The following is a 21,589-nucleotide window of genomic DNA, read 5'->3' as shown; positions in this document are numbered from 1 at the left end:
CAAACCTGATTTTAAACAAATCAATTGGACTCAAAAACACACAGAAATTTTGAGATCACTGCAAACAGATATGTTAGCAAAAACAAAATTAGACACACGTGACAACACACGCGATCTTGTAATCCGAGTCATCCCAGGAGGATGCGGATTCACGTACCTAACCTCTAATGAGGGAGAAAAGGTACCAATTTCAATTAAATCTCACTCGTACACACAAGCAGAAAAAACATTCAGTCACACAGAAAGAACTGTGAAAGCAGTGCAAATTGCATTAGCAAATGAACGAGAATTAGCACATGGTAAAAGGATTAATATCCTCACAGCGGAATCCGCCTTCGAGGCGCTATTCAGCCCAGTAAACCTGCCTACAAGTGTCACTGGATCCGAAATGGATACAGTGTGTAGATTTTCTTGGAGCGGAAGATGTGAAATACTATTTCGCCCCGCAATTCGAAGAATTGAATGATTTAGAATATGAAGAAGAATATCCTCTGCCAATCGAACTTCTGCCTCTCCCACAATACGCCTGTATAATCTATACAGATAGATTTGTACAGCATTTTAACGTAGAGAGCAAATCCTACGATGCAGCCTGTGCGATTATTAAAGGTCGCTGGCTGTGCGGTAAATTCAGACCGAAAATAACAAAAACTGAATCAGTAAAGTACTGTTCAGCTCAGAGAGCTGAAATAAGATGTTTAAAGATGGCGCTCGAAAATGCAGAACGTGAATTCCCGACACTTATCGTGTGTGATTCTCATTTTTGCGTCGATTCTTACAATAATAAGTTGCAGAGCTGGATTGAAAACGATTATAAAGATGACACAGGTGCCACAATAAAGCATAAATTGCTCTGGAAACAGGTAGCTCTTTTTCAGAAAGAACTACAAAAGACTCACGTGATACACGCACAGAGTCTTCAACGTGATGGCGTTCACGTTGCAGGGAATTCATTGGCTAATACAGCCACAGCGGAAGCAACTAAACCGGCTTCCGTAGCCACAAAAAAGCGTGCAGAAAAATACATAGACGGGGAAACCATGCTGGCAGTAAAAACGACCGTAAAAGGCGACTGTGCAGCACTACCCGTGAACTATCCACTCAATTATGCATACGTAATCGATGCAAACTCCGTTCCTTTTGCTCGAATCCCTGGAGTGGGGGATAGGGTAATTCCAAACAGGGACCGGAGGGGCTTCCTCACACAGGAAGCACATATGGGGTTGGGTCTGAAACACCAAACAATCAGGGACTCTCTGAAAGAATTACAATCAGAGTACTGTTGGCCGGGAATGAGCATAGATATTCAATGTTTTGCTAAAAACTGTGAAGACTGCAATAGAGATTGCAGTGGAGAACCGGCCAGTGTAGTGTCAGGAACCCTGATAGACAGCATAAGGCGGTCTATCTGCGCAATCAAAGAAGAGAAGAGCGTCCCATTGTACATCATTAAGGCTAAACACACTTAAAAAATGTGGCTCCAGCGCTCGGCTGACGCCAGAACGGTTATAAAAGATCTGCGAGTCTTTATCGGCACATACGCAATTGCCATGTTCCATTCTGTCCAGGGTCCTGCTTTTAGCTCTCGAGCTTATAGGGAGGCCATGGCCAGCATGGGAGTTGGGTTGCGGTATTCTTGTCCGTCACACCCCGAAGGGAATAGTGTGGTAGAAAGAAAAAAACGGGACATAAAGCGATCTATAACAGCGAAGTTATTACGTTCAGGCGCTGGGTGGGTCAAACATTTAATAAGTGTCCAAACGAGTCTTAATAACTTGCCAAGAAATTCTCTAAAAGGTTTCAGCCCATACGAACTATTGTTCGGAATTAGAATGAGAGTTCAGGACCTCGATAGTCAGATATCAGTGGTACAAGAAAAAACAACAGACTTTGATATAGAAGATTGTTTGGCTGTTTTACAGGACTTGAATGAAACAAGAAAATCCTTAAGCAACATAAAGTTAAAGCAACAGCCAGATACCACTGACGAGGCACCACAAGCAACAGCCCCAGCAAGGCCTGTCTGGATTCCAAAGATTGGGGATCTAGTCAGAGAAAAAATAGCGGTGAAGAAGGAATTTGGGCCTTCTTACAGAAAAGCAGTACCTGTCTTGGCAGTCACCGGAGCAAGATCAGTAGTACTACCGCCCCTTGCTGGTAAAAAGGAGAACAGAGTTGTATCAATCGACCTGGTAAAACCACAAGCATGTGGCCTATAATCAACAGTAGGCCCAGTGAACTCCCGAGAAACAACAGAATACCCAAACTTGCAACAATCCAAGAGGTTCAAACTGAAAGACTAATCACATTCGATCAGCCTGCAGTGCACAGAGAAGGACTATGCAATAATGCCATGGAACTCATGCCTCTTGAGACACAGATTGAAACAGTTCGTCAAGAAACACCAGTCTACAATGATGTGGCACCGGAAAGTGCTACCGAAAGACAAATTGAAAGAACAATACCAACAACTGACAGAACTGCCTCTGGTTATTTCATCGACTTCGACAACTTTTCCGAGGATCAAAGTAACCCCAAAGTGATGCCAGAAACAAAAAAGACTTTTAAAGAAAAAGCAACGGAACTCTTTCATCAACTGAAGGAAATCTACCTTATTTCCCCATGGCTAGAGTTCTGGTTCGGACTAGGTGTATTTTTCCTCCTGCTTTGGCTCATCATGGTACTTTGTTTGGGAAAATTCATTGAGGGAAAATATAGTACAATGGACACAGCAAGTCAGAACATCAACTTAGTCCTCAAACCACACAGGTCATCCCACGTGAAGAAAAGAGAACTGTCAACAGTAAATGTCACAGCCATTCCAATACCCGGTGGGGTAGTATGGGAGAAAACTGACTATGAGATCTATGGTTCGGTCGAGATCCTGAATTATCCTCATCAACTAAAGGTTTCCTTGAGTGACTTTGTAAAACCTAGTACATTCTCTGATGATTGGGACTTTGACAGTATTAATGACATGATGTCTGATTTAGTAATGTCAGCTAGATTCACAGATCATGATTATTTACAAGGTTCGTCTAGTTATGAACAGTTGTTCTGTTTTACACATTATGACGATCATTATTTGCATAAATCTGCACAGCCTAGAAATGTTTTTAAATATAATCAATGGGAACATTGTGCTACACCACCAAAAAGTAGTTCTAAAACATTCTATGAGAAATTTCAGTACTTCTCAGGATTTAACACCAGTGATGCAGAAACGTTTTATTACAAACTGTTAGATAAAACAGGATTGAAAACAATGCTGACAAACACTAAATTAATATATTCAGAAGCATTTTATGAAAAAATGATGACATTTGGTTTTGATTATTGGAAAAATAACATTGAAACAAAAACCATTTGGGGTACGAGAGATTGGCAGGTACAAGGCCTAGAAGCACTATTCAGAACCTGCATGATACCAGAACAAATGATGTTTTTAAATGACACAATTCACCAAACATCCTGTCTTGGCCTAGCTAAGATCAAAGACCTAAACAAACCGTCTATTCCAAAGCCAATACCTGAAAATGCAACAACAGATATTGAGATAGACGTATCTAAAATTTTACATTTTAACAGAACACATCCTGATTGGAAAAAGTGGTTAATCTGGCCTACTGACACAAACAACTGTCAAGATAGATTCCTGAACAAAACACAGGGGTTAAAAATGACCAGACAAGACCCTAGATACTCCCAGAGACAACATCCAGGGATAGTAACAACATACAGTGTAGGGAAACTCTGCCTCGAATGGCTAGGATCATCCACACTGGCTGAAATTAAGCAACACTTGTCTTTACTTAAAGAGGGTGCTGATTTGCGCAATTTCATTCTTGGACCACGCAAACAGCGTCAAAAGCGTTTCATAGCGACCAGTATCTATCCTGCATACAACGAGGCTTGGAAAGTCACACAAATTGAAACAGCTGAAAAAATACGAGAAATTGATCGTATTATTTTGGAAAAATCACTTTCTGTTGTGGACAATGGGTTAATGACTCTGTCCTCCAGAATATATTCGTTGGACAATATTGTATCCTCTGCCTTTGATATAATAGACAGAGACTTGCTAATGTTACAGCATGGCCAGTCGCAATTACGTTCTATTGTACAATTAGGCTGGACGCTGCAAAATCTTCGTTCAGGCTATGTGCCTTGGCGTTTAATCAACACAACGTCATTGTTTTCCATTTTTAACCTTACTGATAAACAAATCAGCTTGGCATCGAAAAACTTGAGAGATTACCATTGACAATGTCAGAAAGTCCTGTCATTGAATGGATAATACACGGGATTATCACAATTCCGATAACAACTTTCCGATTTAAAAATGCCTTGAATACATACCTGCTGGCCAGTATGAACAATTAGGTAAAGGATATGTTAAGTCAGCATGGAAATTACCATACACACATTCATGCTACAGTGACAGAGACAAAAATGTATTTCTTAGTGGTGAAAACTGTAAACGTTCACTAAGCGGTATACTTTTGTGCCAGGGTATTAATTTACATGGAGCCTGTGAAGGTAATACTAACAACCTTTCATGCCACCAGCTTGTCACACCTGCAACGCAGATAGAGCCTTTCTTTATGCAACTCGCAAATGGGAGTTACATTCTAAGAACGGATCACAGATGTTGTGGCCTTTTGCCAGGGAAAAGTTATCTCGTAAGCGTAACTTCCATGGTCAAATGCTGTATGCAAGCATTGTTCCCGAGCGAGCCTGGAGACATAGAGACTCCCATCTGGCCTCGTCTGCATTTCTCTTCTATACGAATTGATACTTTAAGCAAAATGAAATCTGTACTTTTGCAGACAAAAGTGCCCATCACGTCATCAAAAGAGACGTATGATCTCCTAGTTGCAAGGACAGCTACGGAGGTTCATGACCTTTTATCAACAAATTGCCCCGTGCATTTCGTAGAAATGTTGAGCCAACTCCTCAACATGTCTAGTGCCACAGGCATCCCAGGCATTTTTGAGACGATTTTTACGGGACTGCTTACACCATTTCAAGCAATTCTGGGAATCGTTCCAAATTTTGTCCACTCTGTTTTTGGCGGCATACCCCTATTTTTGGGACTTGTAGCAGGGATTTTATTTTTGACCCTCCTGCTTCGTTATGGCAAGCCACAGCTCAGAAAGGACTCCTATGGGAATGGAAGAGACAATCCTAGCAATGGGCTACCGGGACAGAATAACTAGAGTCCTTGGATTGGCCAGGCTGAGAGATCTAAACATGACCTGGTTCCTTTCATTCAGACCGATATGGCAAAATTGCATCTTACCTGTACTTCGATGTATGCTATGCGGAGATGAGTGCGTGTTGGACATCTGTCTTTCACTTCCATCAGCAGTACCAATGGATATCGATACCATGCTAAGTCCGATAACGGCTCACGCATTGTGTTGTCCCCAGCGGCTACCAATCCTGATGACGGCATTCGTTGAGACTCCTGTGCTACGACTAGGTGGTAACAGTGGAGCGAGTGACAAAAGCAACATCATCCAGGTACGACCTACTGTGAGCATTGCTGATCCCGACTTTGATGACAGCAATCATTCTCACACCTGCCAAGTTACAGCACTATCGAATTTGGTCGAACTGTCACCTGATTTTGTAGACCAATTCTTTGAGAGCCTGTCTGATATGATGTTCTCACCCGAACAGAAACAATAACTTTAGAGGAGCATTCCGACACACAGCGTTCCCATGAACTCTGAATTCGGCCTTCAGTTTTGAACAACAAAAACTGCTAAAAGCGTTGGAACTCTATTTTCCCCGTTCAGCAAGAATTCTTTTGAATTGAACACTTTTTAATATTCACCTTTTTTTGGCACGAAAAATTCTTTGCTTAAAGTAGAAACTATTCATAGAGAACAGAAGCTTCGACTTCTATTTCTATATACATCTAGAGACATAATAAATTTACACCAGCCTCTAGCACATTTTACTGCAATGCATTTATATGTGATGAAATTATCTCGCCCTTCTTCTGTATTCAGAGATATTTCATGTGTAATTCTTTTTGCATAATCGTTCATTGATTTCATATGCTATAATTTTTGAATGATTTCTATGCTTCAAAAAACGTACAGTACCTAAATTTTCACGTATTACAAATACGCCTATTTCAAATGCATATATGCATTTTGGGGTGGGCAATGTTACACATGCATCTTATTGCTCTAGTTTTAGTAATTTGATGGACATGAATTCGTGGAGTGGGTGTAGCGTTCTAATCTAGGACCCTGATCAATACTGTGACCTTATGCCCCTATTTGGCTATAAATCCATGTATTCTCTATATTGGTATAACCGTTCAAGTGCAATATTCAGAAACTCGTCTCTGGCCTCACACGAACAGAGCCACATTTCAGAATTGCTTTCTCTACCACTTCCTTTGCAACCAATTAGTGCAATGACATAGCAGAAGTTACTATCTAAGATTCCTAGATTAACACTCCGAGTTCTTCAACAAGATAAAAACTCAGCAACCAGGGAAAGCCCCGCTTGCTATGTTTTGATTAGTAATAGAACTCTAATGAGCACTGATAGACGATCACTTCCTAGTGACATCTTTATTGACGTCTTATGTCCAAAAACTTACGTCAAACAAGGCACCTTTCAGGTATAAATATTACCAATGTTGCCTTAAGCAAATGCTGTCTCTCTGCTGCTGTTTTTGCTGAAGCTGAAGCTATCTCGCTGAAGAAGCTGCTGTTATGCTGATGATACCATAGCTGCTATCGCTACTGCTATTGCTGCTAACTAGCGAACAATGGTGTTGTGAACTTAGGAGCTAAACAGCCGTCCCCTGCAAGAGCCCAGCAGATGCAAGCTGCCCGCGGACGAGCCCCTCCTCCTCCTCGACGCGCTGAGAGAGAGACGCTGTCTTTTCTCCTGCAGAGAAATCCAGCTCCGGCGTTTCCAAGCCACTCTTGCGAGTGACTGGGATATCGAGTTCCCTGAAGGAGATACCAGACCTCCATCATTCTATTCCAGAGGTATGGTGTTGACTAAACCCTTAGAGAGAATTCTTGAAGCAAACCTTGGCAAAACCAACTTAACTTAAAGCTACTTACTTACTCCCCTCCCAAGTATTAGGCTTAGGTCAGGTACACTGGGGTAGGCGTAGTTAGAAGCACCAGTTGAGTATTTTAGCCTAATGTATATATGAATGTATATATGTTTTATTCATTTTTAACCATTGTATGGCTAAGAAACCATATCAATGCTTTTACAGTATTATTTCGCAATACTCATCTTACTGCACGTACTTTTTATAATAACAAGTCTTGCAATTGTGGCAATTCATTTCTCTTGTACGAGAAGAAAGACTGATCAATAAATGTTACCCTTTATTGAAAAGGCCTGTCTCTCTATTCTCTACATATTGTGAAAGTAAACTGCACAACCACTGACTGAGTAAAATAACTGTCTATTGTTCACACGACTCTAGAGATTGACTCTTATCTGAGGAGCAAAGTTGTCATGTTGCATGGTTGTTGGAAAACTGAATCCCTTCTTGTCTGTACCAGGCAAGCTGATCACTTCCTATTCAGTCAAGAAAGTTTCCAGTGACCTCTGAGCTAGTTGGTAACAAACCCAATTAAGTTTAGCATAGTCAGTAGAGGCCTGGAAGATCCGCACTTCTACGTCGATACTACTGTTTATGTTATTCCAATGCGCAGGGCCTATTGGGAAAATAGGAACTACACTACATCTCATTTAGATTAGTGTAGTAACTGCAGATAAAACAACTGATTATTTAATTGTAGTGAATGCAATGCATAGTGTCACTTATTTGTAGTGATATACTTTGCAGTTTTGGGGGGTTTTCTACAACCTGAGCTGTTGTTTTTTTCCCGACTGTTCAAGGGTGAATCTTTATACAGTACATCATTTATGGTGTGCAAGTATGTAAGCTGAGAACAGTAAAAAAGGGAAAAGTAAATGTTTTCCATAACGTTATATATTGTTAGAGCATGAGCAATCTGTACTGTTTTATTTGTGGAATTTTGTAATTGTAATACTAACATATATTTATGTTCTTTTTGTTTTTCCACATTGGTTGCAGTGATGCATTTTTAAATGTCCATACATACTCATTGTGCCATACAAATATTTGTTTCACATACCCTTGGAGAGGATTTTCTTGCACAAGGATTATTTTACATGCTTTGCACCACTTTCCTTTGCCTGGAGGGGATGGGGAAAAACTACCATGCAATTGATTGCCGCTTTGCTTGGGGCTGCTCCTCCAAAAGAACTGTGTTCAACTAGTTCTGGCAACTGATCTTTACTGCTACCAGATGCTATTTTATTGGCAAATGATGGGAAGGCAGCAAAATGTAATTTAGAAAAGAAAGACAGCAGGTGCTGAAATGGGGAAAACATTTTTTTGCAATCTTTATGTTTGGTTTTTTCCTCACTGTTCAAGGATGAAACATTATACACAACATTGTCTATGGTGTACACGTATAACAGATGGGAACAGTAGAAAAGTGAAAAGGAAATGCTTTACTATAATGTAAAATACTATTACAGCATAAGAAATGTCTACTGTTTGGTTTAGAGTATGAAAGTATGCATTGCAGAAACTAAAGGTTTATCATGGAATTTTGCAAAAATAATACTGACATATATTTATGTTCTTTATGTTTCTAACCAGAGGAATGATACCATCTCTCGGAGTAAAGTAATTTCCTAATGTCTTCTTTCTGTGTAGTTCCACAAACTAACACTGTCCAGTTATACACCAAGGTAAAGTGTCATAGAGTCACCGAGACACCCAGATACACACTGATAGAGTCACCCATTTGCCCAATCACTCACCCATTCAGCCACTCACACCCACTAACACACAGACACAGTCAATAACATACCAAGTCACCTACAAACACATGCAATATCACGTGCACTCACTTATCCATACAGATGATCACATGCCCATTCATTCACTCATACAGGTACTAACTCAAGCACTCACTAACCCATACAGTCACTCCTACTTCCACTCAATCACTCATATAATCACTAACATACCCAGTCACTCTCTCATATAACTACTGATACACCTACTTACTCACCCATATAGCTACAGACACATTCACACACTCATTCATACCCAGTCACTCATACACCCACTCAGTCACCTATACAGTTACTAACATAGCCAGTCACTCACCCATCTAGCTAGTGATACACACACTCAGTCACTCATACAGGGACTGATACTCATTCACTCACTCATGTAGTACTCACACACCCACTCATTTACCCATATAGTTACGTACATAGGTACTCATTCACCCATACAGCAACTCACACACCCATTCACTCACCCATATACTCATTGACATACCCACTCACCCACCCACTTACCTATACAGCTACTAGCACTTACACTCACTCACCCATACACCCATTCATATACCCAGTCACTCACCCATACAGTCACCCACAGAACCACTCACCTGCCAATACAGCCACTCACACACTCACTCACCCATACAGCCACTGACACACCCACTCACAGACCCATACAACCACTGAAACACCCACTCACTCACCCATACAGTTACTGACACACCTACTCACACCCCCATAGAGTAACTCACATACCCTCACTCCCACATACATTCACTGACACATGTACTTACTCACCCATAGAGCCAATCACACACCCATACAGTTACTGATATACCCACTCACCCACCCACACAGTTACTAACACATGCACTCACTCAACCATATACCCTATCACAGTCCCACTTACTCACTCACTCACTCACTCACTCACTCACTCACTCACTCACTCACTCACTCAACTCATCTATACAGTCACTGACACACCCACTCACCCATCCACAGTCACTGACACACCCACTGACTCACCCACACAGTCACTGACAACTGCACTCACTCACCCATACAGTCACTGACACATCCACTCACTCAGCCATACAGTCACTAACATACCCACTTACTCAGCTATATAGCCACTCACTCCCTTACACACCTATATAGCCCTTGCACACCTGCTCACTCACCTATACTGCTAATAACACATGCTCATATTCAAATTCGCCTCGGTGCCCACTCTGATCAGCGATCACACTCGGCAACTCTGGGCATTAGCTTGCCTCATCTTCACTAACGGCCCCACCAGACCGCCGGGGATGCCTCGTCTCACCCTGGAGATACCCATTAAGGGACCATCTCTCAGGGAAGTCAGGAAGGGTTTCGCAGCGGTCGAAGCGCCTTGGGACCCTACGGGTAAGTAGTGCGCTATATAAATGCCAGTACACATATAAATGCCAGTACACAACAATACAGCCTGTCACACACACCCTTACTCACTCACTAACTTACCCATATAGTCAGTGCCCCACCCACTCACTCATCCATACAATCACTGACACATGTACTCACTCATGTTATGTTATGTTAAAAGGTTTTATATAGCACACAGCTGCCCAAGCAAAGGGGCGTCCCGGCGCTACAATTAGATTGAATAACACACACAACAGCTCATTGCCGTAGCAGCCGCCTCACAACTAAAAACTACACTGAAGGAAAAATAAAAGTTTTAATACCTTTTCTAAAAGCAAGCAGACAGTCTATGCCCCTAATATGTCAAAAGAAGGGGGGACCCCACATCAATACAAGGCAGGTAGACGGGGAACAGAACAAGTTTAAGAGCAGAGGGAACCTGCCGAGGGGATATTAAGGGTGGCCTAAAATAGGTCCAAAATTTATGTATCACTCTGAGCCCAAAGGGATATTTCAAAGACACATAATAGGAGGAATTATATCAAAATATATTTTTATTGTACATTATGAAAATTCATTCTTTTTTTCTCATTTTCACAATTTAAAGTTATAAATACACAGTAAAACACATTCCTTAAGTGGAATAACATAGATACTAGACAGGGCCCATACTCAAGTAGTTACTCTCACCAACACTCACACAGACATTCATAAACAATCATACTACACTTCACACAATTGCCACCGATGTATAAGATGGATAGGAGACAGGGTGGTATACAGTCACAAAAAAGGTTTTTTTGTAGGTTCCAGAGATGGAACAAGCGCCGACGCGCGTTTCGGTGTGTCGGGCTACACCTTCATCAGGGCGGAGGGGAGTGGGGCAAGAGACAAATGGAGGCCACAAATGATAGCAGGTTTCCTGTTGAAGTAATGCGTTAAAATAAAATTAGTCAAGTGAGTATCCAAATGGGGTTCAGAGTGATCAAGTTTTCATTAATAAAGAAACAAATTGGCCACAAGGAAAGTACAAGTTACACTCCAGGAGTTGACGAGACTAGATGGCCCGCCTACAATAAGGGCTCCACCCACAGACAACAGTTCTACATGGGGGGAAGGAGGCAGATAGGGATGGAGTCAAGAAACATGGGGGACATAGTCACAGGGTAGAGAATAATTCACGAGGGTAGGGGATTTTTTAAAACTTAGGGTAAAGGAAGGGAATAGAGCAGTTAGGGGTGAGGTCTGACACTTACCTCTAATAGAGGTCACACTACATAGGGATTCTTGAATGGCAGGAGGGAAGGCACGTTACTCTCACAGATTCCTGGGGTATAGATTAGGATAGTGCAAAAACTCTCCTAGATATAAATAATAAATACAGAGGCTATAAGTAAGAGGCTAGCTCATAAGGGTGGAACATTAAGGAGATGTGCCCAGAAGGATACAAAGGGAACATCTTACCTATGAATTCAATACAATGCGCATGTAGTTTAGGAGATGCACGCCGTCTTAGGTTCTAAAGGGGATTCTCTCCTATAGGTGAAGAATAAATACAGGCGCAATAAGATGAGGGGTCAGCTCCCCAAAGTAGAGCGATAAGGGAGTTTGGCCCCAGAGACATAATGCGGAGCGTCTTACCTATTCAATCAGTAGGGTACATCTGTAGTTAAAAACGATGCACGCCATCTTAGGTTCCAGTGGAAAGTTCGCTGGAATAGGGGGAAGTTAGCAGCAGCTCTGTTTTTCTTACAGAGATCCTGAGGGACGTAGGGGTTAACGGGGACAACGTCTCCTATAATGTGAATCCATCTAGACTCCAAGGTTTTTAACCACTGCCTTAGGTGTGGGGATATCTCCCAGAACAGACGGCAACCAATGCTCCCTCCACAAGCTGGCGTTCTTCCCCACCAACAAAACCTCTGTTTTGTTAGCATTTAATTGCAAGCAAATGGTGGCCATCCATTCAGCTACCGCCGTCATCCCTTCTCTAAATCTGGAGGCGGTAGGGGAGGACCCTTCGGCCAAGGTGACAAGAAGCTGCGTGTTGTCCGCATATGAGACCATAATCAGGTCCCACTGTTTAGCGACAGCAGCCACACAGTCACTGACACACCCACTTACTTACCCACACATTCACTGATACACCCACTCACTCAGCCATACAGTCACTAACACACCCACTCACTCACCTATACAGCCACTCACAGCCCCTCACAAACCTATACAGTCATTGATACACCCACTCACTCACCTATACAGCTACTAACTCACACTTAACCTTGAAGTCTGTCACACACCCACTTACTCACTTACCCATACAGTCACTGACACATCCTCTTACTTACCCATATAGTCACTGACACATGTGCTCTTGCACACATACAGCCACTCACTCACTCACTCACTTACTCACTCATTCACATACCCATACAGTCACTGACACAGTCACTCACTCTCCCATATACCTACTAATAAACACACTCATTTACCCATATAGACATTCATACATCCATTCCACACCCAAACGACCACTCATGCACCTATTCACACATTCATGCACCCACTCACTCATGAATACAGCCACTGATGCACCCACTCACATACACATACAAATACTTACACAGTCATTCAGAACCCATACAGCTACTGTCACACTCACTCACCCACATAACCACTCACTCAAATGGTTGCACATCCACTTAATCACTCATGAACCTACTCACTCACTAACACACAAACTCACTCACTCATACTTTATCTTATATATGCACACACATATATAGTTTATATTTTTTAAACCAAGAAAGGTAAGTCTAATGAGAACCTGTGCTTTTTTTATGAGTTTTTAATATTTTATGTTTTTTGAGGGGGGATTTACAAATAAAATAGCAACTGGAAAATGTTTTAACCCGATGACCCCGGCGCGTATTCCGTCATGGTGCGGGTGATTTATGGAGTGGGTGTGTTTCAAATGGCCCGCGGCCGTCCTCCGCACACACCCACTGTGACGTCGGATGGCCGAGGGCTGTCCGACGCACCCAATGGGTTAAAAGAAAATACTGAAAACTGAGGAAACACGTGTCATTCAAAAACAAAAAGCAAAACAAGTAACACTGATTGTCCAAACAGTTAGAACTCTTTTGCATTCCAAACAAAAAGTACCAATTCTTTGGAGTTCTGGTGAGTTCTTTGGGAACTGTTGCTGGACCTCAGATGGTTGAGGGTATCCAGGAGAAATTGGTGTTCCAGTTGAGGTAGACTGATCTCCTGCACTTCACTGCCTCTGTGCTCTGGTCAACTCCTTAGAGTGGTACTTCTTCGGATAATACACCATGCTCATTTTGCTGCAAGAATACTTCTTGGACGTTCCCCTGAAAAGGCCTCTTCTCACATATTGAGCATTTCACAGGCCTAGCAAACATTTTCTTCTCTCATCAGGGGATAGTAAAAAAGGTCCAAGCTGTTGATTGCCACTTTTGTCAGAGTTTCCTACTCCAAGGAACTGTCTTCATCAAAGTGTGGCTCCTGATCTTCACTGCCACCGGATGCCATTTTATTTGGAAATAATTTTCAAAAAAAATAAACTAAATCAATTTTCAAATTGAAAAGGTGCTGAAATGTGAACATCTAATCTCAGCACTAGATGGCTACCTCCTTTCTAGAGTAATCATAAAATGTCTTGTCCAATGAAATCCCTTTCTTCCATAGTCATGTGATGTTCACAAAGTTGTTGTGAATGCTGACATATTTGCGAATATGGGAAATGGTGTTCAACTATAAAATTATTTAGGAAAATGTCACTTTATATGTTATATTATTATCTACTACTGATCCCAATCATTAATTACTGTATGTGTGCATTTGTTTCTTTCCACTTTCTAAAAATAAGGCTAATTTCGCAAATAACCGTGGTAGCAGAATATACATATTGCGACTGTATGTGGCAAATTCACAAACAAATAAAAAATGTTAAAAAAAGAATAGCCTTCTGGGGACATCTGTTTCTTGAAGGCAAAACAAAATGAGGGCATCTCCGCCAAAACAAGGAGCACTTGCTTCATATAGTTAGGATAAAGTGAAGATTCACCTCTTTAGTAGTTTCCTTGTCTTCTCTATAACAGTATTTATGTTATCAAACATTTCTGGATGAAGACACATGAGGAACAATAACATTGCTGAAATGCAGAGAAGGTCACTGGAGACATTTCCTCATCATCCATAATGCAGCTTTAGTGTAGAATACACACCTGGCACCTACCAACCACTGTAGCACTCACCAATTAACCAGTATAAACAACTCCTGCTGGGTAGATATTTTGTGCAAAACTGTGGACTCGTGTTGGATAAATAGGTAGGTGATGTTCTTTTCTTGCCCTGATGCTCATTTCGCAGAAATTAAACCTCAACGGGAAGAACTTAAAAATCTAAACATAGCAGGTGCCCCATTTGAAGCTCCATGTCTGTAAACGACACATTATCCTAACTTCCTGGCCTTCATAAAGGCAAAGGAAGTGTGTTTTCCTGGTAATACCACACCAAAAGGCAAACTGAAATTCTTGGTAAAGGCAAATGCATTGTTGTTCGATTAGAGTGCAATCTGTAGTGACTGTGACAAATGGTTCTTCCTTGGCCTCTCCGGTTCAGAGCAGAGTCTTTGGTCCCCCCTTTCAATCATTACAAATATACAAAAGTGTAGTACCACCTGGAGGGATTGCCCGTTTGGAGCCACCCTGCCCACCTTTGTAGTATGCATCTCAGACCCCCATACACCCACTGAAACACCAACTCGCATACACAAAATAACTCACATACCCATTCACACATCCATACAGCACTTACACACCGAGTCACCAACCAATACAGCCACTCATCCACCGACTAACAGATGCATACAGTCAAGTGCACACCCACTCAGAGACCCATAAAGCCACTCACACACCCACTCTCTGACTTATAGAGCCATTCACATACACACTGTCAACTGTTACAGGTTACAGATTAGAGTTAGGAAATAACATTTTAAAAACTTAGAAATTCACTAACAAAAACCAAAGGTTACAGGGAAGTTATAGTTAGGAAATAGAATTAAAGAAAACCTTAAAACATTCACACACAAAGACCCAAATGTTACATGGACGTTAGGGTTAGGGCCACATTTCACTTGTACTAAGCCATTGAAATTCATCAGTTAAAGTTGCCTGATTTAACTACAATGTATACCCCTGCAATGTACTACTTATGACCTTACATATTACACCACTCATAACATGGTCAGTGACATCACTGATGCCATCTCAAATGCTATCACTAAGCCAGGGAGTTTTTTATTGCAATAGGGCATGTGTGGTACCCCTCCGGAGGTAACTTTTTGATCCAGGGACCTCCATTCCCCAGGTCCCAGCTGAGTCAATTAAGCAGGGGGTGGGGCTGTGTGGCTCCCCTCCTCAGGCCGTTTTCGGCCCTGGGGACAACTACCTCGCTGAGGCACAGCTGATTGCTGAAAGCGAGAGGGGAACCAGGTGGACCCCCCTTCCTGGGGCCAGTTTTCAGCCCTGGGGACGACCACCTTCTGGGGCCAGGCTGAACATTTTAAAAGGAGAGGGGAATGAGGCCCCCCTCCTGGAGCCATTATTGGCCCTGGGCATCACCACCCCCAAGGGATGGCTTCTTCTGTGTCGCAAGGCACCCATCCTTGGGACATAGCAGCTCCTCAGCTTTGCGCTGGTGTGGACAGTGAAACCTCTGCTTGATCTCGCATGGTGGGAGATATTTAAAGCTCCCACCAAGGGTGAGTAAACAGTAAGTCTACTTCCAGTGGACAGAAGCATTAAAAATGCTCTTGCCCGCTGGGAGCGACTTCTCATCTGTTTTCCTGACCACTGCCAAGTGGACAGGGAAACAAATAAAAAAAATTCTCCACACACAAGGAGCAGCAGTTTTTTTGGTGTTCCCTGCGTGCAGGAGCAATGGCGGCTTCTGATGAAGGCAGGAAGCCTGTAGGGACCACAGGGGGAATGGGGTTCTAAAGGCCCCCCCAACAACCCTGCACTGGGTGCTCTTGTTGTCTCCAGGGCCCCCACTCTTTATTGGCCGAACCCCCTCCCCCATTGATTCTTGGTCGGCCCCAGGGGATGGGGTGTTTGGCACTATATAAAACTGTGAGAATGAAAAGTAACTGGTGCTTACGTTAAGCTCTCCAATACCTTTGCCTGGTGTTGGCACTACAGAAAACTGCACAAAAAAGAAATGTTAAAAGCAGAGTCAAGGGAGGAGGGGAAGAGGGGATCCAGCTGTGCAATTGGCAAGCAGTAGATGACAGGAGGTTGACTAGCAACCAACAGCAAATATGAGTTGCAATGGAGAGATTAAGTGATTTGCCCATATTTACGGTGTCCTTGTGAACAGTAACTGGTGTTAATGTAAAGCACTCAAATACCGTCAAAGGTGGAGTCGGGGAGGAGGGTATCTGTGCAACAGACTTCAGTGGGGCATGCAGTGATGGGAGGAAGGTGGACAGGCAACAAACAGAAAATGTGGGCTTCCACAGGGAGATTAAGTGATTTGGCCATAATCACAAAAAATTGAACTGAGGCCGAGGCTACGGAGATGATGTGTCATCCTCTTGGAAGAGGATGTGGCATAAGGGCCAAATCTGCCGACTATGGAGCGGGGAAACTGAGGCTTGAGTTTCGTCATCTGCTGAACATCCTTCATTCTGGGTAAATCACTTAATCTCCCCATAACTACAAAAATGAATGTGTCCTTATATGAAGGAACTGCTGCTAATGTAAAGCACTCCAATACCTTCAGGTGGTGTTGGTGCTATATAAAACAACACAAAAAAGTAACTGTTGCTAAGGTAAAGCCTTTCACTACCTTTGTTTAGTGTTGGCGCTATATGACACTGCACAACAGAAACTCAAAGAATCCCAGTATTAGGCTGGTTACAGTAGTGAACATTAGAAAATACATAAAATTGGCAACCATATTTATAGAACTACTTATGCCATGGACACTGAGGGGCCGGCAGACCTTGATGACATTAAGGCTCACCCTGGCTTCTTTGAAGAGAATTCAAGTTTAGTAACAATGGTGCATGGAAACACTTTACCAGTGAATGCAGAAAAAGTAAGAAAGTGTACCAATGGGAGAAAAGTTAATAAATACAGTCTCACCGTATGAAATGAAAAGCAACAAAGTGAGTCACAAACAGTTCAACCATTTTGCAGAGGAGAAACATGGCTATGCAATTACAACAGATGACACAGGTACTTTTGAAGCTCTGACATGCTCTGTGATAATGCATACCTGATTCACTTGAGGCCTGATTTTCCAGCTATAAACACCATCACTGAAAGGCCGCACATAGTGTAAAAACGCACACTCCTCACCAACCCATACAGCCACTTACACACCCACTCACACACCCACAAACCACTCACACAACCACTCACAGACCCATACAGTCATTCACGCACACACTCACAGATCCATACAGCCCCTCTCAAACCCACTCACAGACCTATACAGCCACTTACACACCCACTCTCAAAGGCTACAGGTTACAGTTAGGAAATAAAATAAATTATAAACGTAGATATTCACTAAAAGAGCCAAAGGTTACAGGGATGCTGTAGTTAGGAAATAACATAAAAAAGCCATAGCAATGCACTGAGAAAAACAAAAGTTACAGGGACGTAATAGTTAGGAAATAGAAATAAAAATTTGTCAGAAACTCACTGAAAAAAACAAAGATTACAAGGACGTAATAGTTAGCCTCAGATTTCACATGCACAAAACCATAGCAATTCAGCAGTTATAGTTAGTTACTGAGCTAACTATGAGTTACACCCCACTTCAATGCACTGATTATGACCTCACATATTACATCACTCATGACATGGTTAGTGACATCACTAATGACATCTCAAATTACCTCACTGATGATATCATCCAGTGAATGTAAGTGTTTGGTAAATTTTTCTGAAATTTAAAGCTAAATATTAAGCTACTTTATAAGTTAAATTACTATACTTTCTGTACTACTAATGAATGATACTCATTAGTGAATATACATATATGTATATATATGCGTGTGTGTATGTATATATCTTTATATAGGTGCTATTTCAAGTTTTATAACTTGAACCTACAGTGCACTATTCACTGAGTCTGACTCTGACTCCCTAATTTTTACCATAACAAACAATTAACACTGAAATGTAATCAGATTTAATTTTCTTTTATTAACCACTTCTGCTCATTTAGTTACAACATAAGAAATGTCATTTGCAATCATGAAACATAAATTAAATTTTTTTTCCAGTACAACAAAATACATAATATTTGCTCATATATTGAACAATTCATTATATGACATTGCCATCAAGCATTATTCTTGTAACATTTAAACATTCAAATGAAAGCCCGATGTATTTTGGGACGTATCAGTCCCTTCCTCAGGGAACAATCTACAAAGAAAGACAATATAATCAATAAATCATCATCATACAAGAAGATACTTCATAAGAACCATTACCTAGTACTAAATACCTTCATCAGAGTGCACCAAACTGGTTGTAAAGTTGATGGCCAAACTCATTACATTACAAACTTGCTTTTGCCTTGTAAACAATATTGTCGATACCATGTGATGTGGATACATGTGCAGTATTCGTCAAAACACCCGTAGTGACAGTGATTGCCCTCGCTAGAATTATGAAATTCATGCTTGTTACCTCAAGCTCCGTATCTACAAGTACCAATAGGGTCTCTTACAACCTGCCATAGAATCTTAAGATAAAGGTAATGAAAAAAAAAGAGAATGATAATAACTTAGTTGTTTCGTTGATCAAACGCAAACGCTGCTAATATGCTCAAATTCAAAATCGCCCCGTTTAATCTGATTTAGGTTGTGAAAGTAACTAGTACCCCTGCCTGCAACCAAATCAAATCAATGTAACCATACTATTCAACAACTGACCTCCACTGTGGAAACTCTGTTCAATGCAAAACTGGTGCTCACCTTAAACGGGAAGATAGCCACGCTTCACGGTGTTCTTAAAGCCGTTGAGAATAAATGCAGTCCTGCAACATGGAAGCCAATATCATAAACATTGTCTTTAACTAACGAGGGCATATACTAGTTCAAGGCCTAACCGCTCTTGACTAGCTCACCTGCTGAGGTCGTAACTTTCTTATTGCCCAAGATAGTTTCTCCTACAGCTTTCCACTGCGTAGAGCGCGAGACAACCACTTAAGACCTCACTCGTGCAAGACATACAAATAGGACTAATGAATCTCATGTCATGACTATCGTCACCATCTTTACACTGTCAAATCCCAATATAGATAAAATGGATACATCTATAATTGAAACTAATGCTGCAAATAATATTTTCAAATATTGCCTATGATGTGTGATAAAACCCAATATGGCAAATAGGACGGCCCGATCATCGTTTTGATCTTTTCCAGTGAACATACAGGTTTAAAAAATTGAGTATTATCACACACAGAAAACTCACATGACTATCAACTCATAACAAACTAATGTGATCTCCCATCACTACAAAAGTGTAAAATCATTTGAATTGCTAACCAGCATCGTTGTTAGTGTTGTGTGTGTGTAATGAAAATATGTTCTATAATAAAGCTGATGCAAAAGCCCATTCTCTATGTACTTTGGGTTTACCATTGACTACTTGCATATAAAAAGCAGCTCCTGTCCAAATGGTCATTGAGACCTCTGGGCATCATGGTGTTCAGATGTTTGATCCAGTATATCTCCCTCTGGAGAAGTTTCTTAGTATTGTATCTATATATATATATATATACACACACACACACACACACACACACACAAACACAAACACACACATTGATGAACAGACAGAAAGATAAACAGATTTTTATTTGTAGGCTTGGGGCCAGATGTCCATACCATGTTACCATTCGCAAATGGCCTGATGGGTAAAATGCTTTTCTGAATGTACCAACCCTATTTTGGGAGTTGTGCCTATTACCGACTCACAAAATAAGGTTTGCGAGTCGCTATTAGGAAAGGGTGTGTTAAGGGTGTGCCTTCCTAATAGCAAGTCGCACTGGTATGCAGGAATGTTTTACGACTAGGAATGAAGTTGCAAAACATTTGCAGTTACCACCAACTTCAAGTTGGCGGTAACCCATTCGCAAATGGGAAGGTGTGCCCAGGGGACCCCTTCCCCTTTGTGAATGTGGGTGCCAACATTTTTTAAGAGCAGGCAGTGCTCCCACGAACCACTGCCTACTCTTGAAAAATTAAAAGGTAGCTTTCCATTTTTATTTTTGAAATGCATCCTGTTTCCCTTGGAGGAAAATGGGCTGCATTACAAACTAGCATTAGAAATGCAATAGGTCTCACATTCTTTTAGTTAGAGCTATTGGTATTGTGAATGGCAATGTTTTTTACCCTTGTGTTATAAGTATATTATATTAGCAACATAAAATCAATTTTTCATTCTGAAGAGCCCTGAGCATAGGTACGTTTTATAAATTAAGAATTGTGTTCCATTTTATTACAATGTTCATGAGTTTTTTGTGTAATCGTAAACTAAAAACTTATAATTAAAGTAAAATTATGAATTAAAACACAGAGTAGAGCTGTAAGTTAAAAAAGAGACAGACATGTTCGCTAAGCAGTGTGAATGTGCTACTTGATACCACACTTAGAAGCAGTGCTGTAAAAGACCATCTCATAACAGCTGGACCAGATCATGTGTGCTACTGGGGAACCAGATATTTCCCAATCCTAACTTTCTATTCACATCTTACCCTTTACAGGATTGTTCAACTAATCAACGTGAACCAAGACTACAACTCCCAGAAAGCACTAGATTAATAATCAACAGCTCTTGGCTAGAATACGTGACGGGTAAAGACCAGGAGCATCAGGCTTTAATACTTCCAAATTAACTTTCACTTCATCTCATCAAGTAAAAGCCCAAGCAATGGCCCACTGAACCTTACAAACATGAGAAAACATTTTTACACCGTAGCGATAGACGGCCTGATGAGCTAAGGCTATTGAAGCGACTTTAAGTCTCTCAGTATTGCAACCTCTAATGCATTCTGGGACTTGTAGTCCTGTTTTGTTCAATTAAACATGCATATACTCTAAAAATACCAACATGCAAAAAAAAACCAAGAACTGGTGCATTGCATTGCTGGTGACCTGGAGTCACCTAGAAGCCATTCCAGAGCCGCAGCCCAGCCCTGGTGTGTTGAGCCCTTCAAAATGTGTCCATAGCTGGTA

This window comes from Lissotriton vulgaris, chromosome 8, assembly GCF_964263255.1.
Source record: "Lissotriton vulgaris chromosome 8, aLisVul1.2, whole genome shotgun sequence".
NCBI lineage: Eukaryota > Metazoa > Chordata > Amphibia > Caudata > Salamandridae > Lissotriton > Lissotriton vulgaris.
This window is presented reverse-complemented; position numbering follows the sequence as displayed.